The sequence below is a fragment of the Triticum dicoccoides genome, chromosome 4B, assembly GCF_002162155.2.
Source record: "Triticum dicoccoides isolate Atlit2015 ecotype Zavitan chromosome 4B, WEW_v2.0, whole genome shotgun sequence".
Taxonomy (NCBI): Eukaryota; Viridiplantae; Streptophyta; class Magnoliopsida; order Poales; family Poaceae; genus Triticum; species Triticum dicoccoides.
The window spans coordinates 176,884,409-176,891,291 of NC_041387.1; positions in this window are offsets into that span (position 1 = coordinate 176,884,409).

Sequence of the window (6,883 nt, forward strand, 5' to 3'; positions counted from 1 at the left end):
TATCAGAACTTGCTGTAGCTATTTGATGCATTTTTATGATATGATGAAATTTGATCTGAATGTTAGTTTGATGATCGTCTCACTCGGGAAGCCATCTTATATAGAACCACCATTCTAGGCTTAATGAAGTGATCATATTGTTCCAATTGCATGTCTCCAGGTCACTAGTCATCATCTTCTTGTATAGATTTTGTGTGCTGGTTTGATTACTTCAAATAATCCATTTGTGTGCTGGTTTGGTTTCTCTTGCTTGGTTTGGTTTGCAAAATTTGAATAGATCTACCACTAATGCCTATCATTTTCCTCCATATGCTAGCTTGAGATGGAAAAAATGAAGGAAGCGCCAGTACCAGAAGGTGAAGAGCCAAAGTCTGCTGTTGAAATTGTCGAACAAGTCCTCAAGACCAAAGCCAAGGAAAGCACATTCCTCAGGAATGTTGGGCTCCAGTCATCTAGGAACAACTCCGGCAAAGTTGCTGCTCATGTTCGTGACCTTGAGCAGAAGCTGGAGAGGTCCGAGCTTCAAGCTGAACTGGTGCAAGAAGAATTGGCGGCAATCAAGATGAAGGCGGAAGAATCTGAAGCTGCACGCGACAAGGAACTTGAGCTGCTGCGCAAGAAGTCTCAAGAACAGGAAGAGAAGTTAGCCCACTTGATGGCTCTCTTTGGAGCTAAGGTAGTTTGATGGCTGTGTTATGAACCTCTTTGTCTTTGAGTTAAGGTAGTTGTTGCATTTTGAACCTGTGAACCTGGGAGCTGAGCTGAGAGTTGTTGCATTTTGCTGTTTAAACTAGAGCACATGGATCATGTGAAGTTATGTGATCACTTGTGAACCTGGGCCTTTCTGTGAAGTTATGTGATCTTGTGAACCTGGATCACTTGTGGATCATTTTGTTTATTTTCTGTGAAGTTATGTCGATCACTTGTGCACCTGGGCCTTTCTGTTTACAGTTATGCAAAATGAGAACCTGGGCTCTAAAAAGGCCAAGGCCCAAACAAGAATTAGACCAAAAAGGCTTGGGCCTAAAAAAAGAAATGACTGTAAGAAAAAAAATATAAAAGGCTGCATAACAGAAAATAAAAAGGCCGAGGCCCAAATTCGAACTAGACTAAAAAGGCTGTGGCCCAAAACAATAGTGGAATATAAAAAAATCATCAGAAAAAGGCTCCATTCCCAGAAAGTAAAAGGCCAAATTATTGGGCCAGGCCCATGCAGATAAGCAAAATAAAGAGGAAAAAAATTAAATGGGCTGAATTATTGGGCTTGGCCCATCAAGACGGCTGAAATGGACCGGGCTGATTCTATTTTACGACCTTTTCATTTGGTCGTAAGTCTGCCACGTCAGCTTGCCACGGTGGATCTGACGTGGTGTGGTCGGATTGCTAGTGACCAAAACAGTTGGTCGTTAAATCTACGACCTTTTTTTTGGTCATAAACGTTTGCGACCATTCAAGAAGAAAGGTCGCTATAGTCAGTTTACGACGCCCAGCTTTTGACCTTATGTTTTTTGTCACAAAAAGGTCATAAATGGAAATTTGTGACCATTCAGTGACCAATAGTGGTGGTCATAAGTTGACATATTTCTTGTAGTGAGTCCATCAACTCCAATGGCATAGCTGAGTGAACGACAACGACCTATGGCACCTTACTCATCGTCTGAAAAGTCTGCGGCATGACATGTTGCAGTCCGAAACGGGTCAGCACATGGAATATGCTGGCAAAGTATCACATAGAGTAATGAACAGAATAAATGCTATCACTACATGCATATATGGCTGGTGGAAAGCTCTATGATTACTGTTTTTGCATAAAGCCAATTTTTCCCTACATCGAAGGAATAAATTTCATTTAACTATCATGGTGGTTGTTGAACATTGAGAAGGTTTCTCTAACTCAATCCCGATTAAACATCATAAACCCAATCAAATTAAACTTTGAGTGATGAGATCAACATGATAATCTAAGAACCAGATACTCAAGATGTCCATAATCGGGGACACGGCTAACCATGATTAATTTGTGCACTCTGCAGAGGTTTGCACACTTTTCCCCACAAGACTCGATCACCTCCGTTGGATTTCTCGCACTACATGTTGTTTGAGAAAACGGATGACCGAGACACGGTCTTTAGAAACATTAACTATTTACTCTGGGTGTACAGTTACACCTACTTTCCCCTACATCTGCTAGCCCACCACTGAAAGAGGTCATGCAACATACTCAACTATGCTAGAGCCCATAATAGCTTGTGGCTGCACACGGAAATTTCTAGCATGAATAATCTTATGATCCCTTTGAGCCTGGGTGGCATTCCATAGGATCACATGGGTACTCCGGGATCCCCTTGGGCAACACTGGATTCTCTAGGTGCCCTGACAACCACTGGGTACTCCAGGGTGCCTAACCAATCCACCCAGATGAGTATTTAAGTAGCCACCTTAAGTTAACCATTAATTAACAACACTCACATCTGTCATGGACACACTCACCCAAACCACGTCTACGAGCATAGCATAGCAATCCTGAGCATAACGTACAAGTAACTCCCAAACGTTTGATAATAAAAGGGCAATAGGTTCTACCTCATCATCTACTTCCCAAACCCACATGTTATTCAGATCCTAACCGTGCAATGTTTGAGGATTGGAACTAATGCATAAAAGAAGGGGTAATAAAGGGATACGATCAAAGTGTTACTTGTCTTGTTGATGATCTGCAAAACCTAGAGACTCGTAGTAGCACGCTTCGCACTCCGGGAATTCTATCACAAACAACAGTAACATACATAAGCACTCAAACAAGAAGCATGGGTAAAACTCAAATAAGAAGATCTAACCAGAAATTTCAACTGAAGAACTCCAGTTTGCAAAAAGAATCAAATCAAACGGAGCAACGAAACTCAAACTACGAAAGAAACAAGATTCATTTACTAATATGGACTAAAGTCAAATTTTACAGTACCAAAATCTTGTTCAAGTTGGTTAAACATAAATAGGGCTTTGATACGAAGATCTAGGCACTTGTTTCATCTAATTTGGATAAACGAGCGAAAAGATAAACTAGATCAAAGATCAGGGAAGAAATCGCAATCGAAAATAATCGCAGAAAAACCCTGGAAAATAAAATGAGACGAATAGGCTAACGAACGAACGTTCGCTATCTGCGGCTAACTGACAAGCAGCGTTCGTTAAAGCGTACGTACGAACGAACGTCCGCTAATTAACTAAACCAGAAAAAACTGAACTGATCTAATAAAAAACTAGATCTAGGGTTTTTATTAAAAACGAACGGTTTTTCTGAAGAAAAAAACAACGAACGGCGGCGGCGGCTACCTCCTGTGAGGTTCCGGCGGGGCGGGGTGGCGTCGGGGCGTCGGCGGGGTGGCGCGGCTCGGCGGCGTAGGCGGCGACAGCGATGGCCTCCGGCGGCGGGGTGGCAGCGCGGGGCGAGGCGGGGCTGCAGGGCGGCGGCGGCGGGGTATTTAAGGGGGGGCGACGCGAGGCTTGGGGAAGGGGGCGCCGGGTCGGGGTCGGCCTCGGGAGGCATGCCCCGGCCGGACTCGGCCTCGGCGGCTGCGGGGACTCCCTCCCGCTCGGGAAGGCGGTGGGGGCGCGGGCTTGGCCCGGCTCGGCTGGGCCTTCGGCCCAGTCGGGCTGCGGAAACTTTTTTTAAAATAATTCCATCGAACAAAAAACAAATCCTAATAAATAGAAAAAATTCTAAAAATGCCAAAACAAATTTTCACTGTCTAAATAAAATATTTAGAACAAAGTGAACATTTTCTTGGCCTAAAAATGAAATATTTAAAACATGCAATTTTTCTAATTCAACTAAAATAGCAATAAAAATCCAAATAAAATTCTTATTTGATTTTAACATTTTTCCTCCAATATTTCTTTTATTTTGGAGAATTCATTTTATCCCCTCTCTTTTATTTAAACATTGGAAATATTCGGAGACAAAATGATTAAACCAAAATGATCCTCTTTTCAATATTTGAGAAAACTCAAATATGAAAATAAACTAAATCCCCAACTCCCTCCGTGGGTCCTTGAGTTGCTTAGAATTTTTATGATCAACCAAAATGCAATAAAATATGATTTGCAATGATGATCTATGTATAACATTCCAAATTGAAAATTTAGGATGTTACAGAATTGAGCATCACATTTGCAGAATTGAACAAAACAATTACCTGAAGATGACAACTAATTAACCAAACAGTTAATAAGTGAGCACCACACTGCACGACATATAGAACATATACACAGGAGCAACATATTGCATGGTAAAATTAGACTTCATAATAAAGGTCTCTATCACAAGAGGCAATATAAAGTGACGTTCTTTTGCATTAAAATTTTGTGCATCCAAGCTTAAAATCGCATGACAACCTCTGCTTCCCTCTGCGAAGGGCCTATCTTTTACTTTTATCTTCTACCCTTATACAAGAGTCATGGTGATCATCACCTTTCCTATTTACACTTTTTCCTTTGGCAAGCACTTTGTGTTGGAGCGATCCGGATATATATATCCACTTGTATGTAGGTTTTCATAAAGTATTATTGTTGACATTACCCTTGAGGCAAAAGGTTGGGAGGCAAAACTATAAGCCCCTATCTTTCTCTATGTCCGATTAAAACTTTGAACCCATAAATATCACATGAGTGTTAGCAATTGTGAAAGACTATATGATAGCTGAGTATGTGGGATTTGCTAAATCAAAGCTCTTACATAGACCCTTCCTAAAAAATAAGATGAATTGCAATTGTTTGATGACTAAGAGCATTGTTTGTTAGTTTTCAAGAGAGTTTATGATCTATACTTTAACATGTAAATAGCTTGTTACTTGATCATGAAAAGTTTTATGAGATGAGCTACCGTTATGACATATAATGAAGCTAGAAAAGGTGATTGAAATTACCATTCATCAAACTTGTGCACCTGCTAGCATTCACACTTCATAAATTATTTCTTTATCATTTACCTACTCGAGGACGAGCAGGAATTAAGCTTGGGGATGCTGATACGTCTCCAATGTATCTATAATTTATGAAGTATTCATGCTATTATATTATCCATCGTAGATGTTTTATATGCATTTATATGCTATTTTATATGATTTTTGGGACTAACCTATTAACCTAGAGCCCAGTGCCAGTTTTGTTTTTTCCTTGTTTTTGAGTTTTACAAAAAAGGAATACCAAACGGAGTCCAATTGATGTGCCATTTTTTGATGATTTTTATGGACCAAAAGAAGCCCCTGGAGTAAAAGAGTTGGGCCAGAAGAGTCCTGGGCTGTCCACGAGGGCGGGGGGGCGCCCACCCCCCTGGGTGTGGGCCCCTATCTCGTGGACGATTCAGAGACCCTCCTGACGTGAGACCGATGCCAAAAATTCCTATAAATACAGAAACCTCGAGAAAATAACCTAGATCAAAAGTTCCGCTCCCGCAAGCCACTGTAGCCACGAGAAATCAATCTAGGCCCTCTCTGGCACCCTGCCGGAGGGGGCCATCATCACCGGAGGCCATGGAGGAGGATCCCGGAGGGGCCATCATCGCCATGAAGGCCAAGGACCAGAGGGAGAACCTCTCCCCATCCAGGGGGGAGGCCATGGAGGAGGAAGCACAAGGGGAGAACTTCTCCTCCTCTCTCTCGGTGGCGCCGGAGTGCCCGCCGCTGTGATCGTCTTCATCAACATCACCATCATCATCACCATCCTCATCTCTTTTACGTGGTCCACTCTCCCGCACCCCACTATAATCCCTACTTGAACATGGTGCTTTATGCCACATATTATCATCCAATGATGTGTTGCCATCTTATGATGTTTTGAGTAGATATCCTTTGTCTTTGGGTTGATTGATGATCTAGATTGGTATGAGTTGTATGATTTATTTTGGTGTTGTCCTATTGTGCCCTCTGTGTCGCACAAGCGTGAGGGATTCCCGCTGTAGGGTGTTGCAATATGTCCATGGTTTACTTATTGTCTGTGTTGCTTGAGTGACAGAAGCATAAACACGGATAAGTGGGTCACGTCGTATGGGAATAAAGGGGACTTGATATGTTAATGATATGGTTGGGTTTTACCTTAATGATCTTTAGTAGTTGCGGATGCTTTCTAGAGTTCCAATCATAAGTGCATATGATCCAAGAAGAGAAAGTATGTTAGCTTATGCCTCTCCCTCATATGAAATTGCAATAGTGATTACCGGTCTTGTTAACAATTGCCTAGGATAATTCCGCACACCGATCCATCATTATTACACACCCACTATTAATAATATTTAGTAATATATTCTAACTTTATGATAACAGCACCTACTTTTATATTTTAGCTCTCCGATATCATACAAAGTTATCCTCTTCATACCCACAACGTAGTTTTATTTCTCATTTCTAATTGGAAGCAGACGTTCGGTGTACGTAGAGTCGTATCAGTGGCAGATAGGACTTGAGATAATATTGATCTAGCCTTTATCTCCTTGTGGGTTCGACACTCCATGCTTATCACTTCCACCTTTGGAAATTGCTACGATGATTCCCTACACTTGGGGATTATCAAGCTCTTTTCTGGCGCCGTTGCCGGGGAGCAATAGCATGGGGTTGATATTCTTGTGTGTCCTTGTTTGCTTTCTTCACTAAGTAGACCTTGTTTTTCCTTTTTATTTCTGTTTGGTTGTGGGTGAAACATACAAAAAAAATAAAGAATGAAAATATAAAAAAATTACTTGCCTCTCATGCCTAAAAAAGTTTTTCAAAAAGAGAAGTGGTTGGAAAGTTATGCATTGAAGAAGTGAGGGTCGACCTTGAGCACTTGTGTTCATGCTCACGGAAACAATGTAGAATTTTTCATGGAAGTTTCTCTGTAAATAATTATC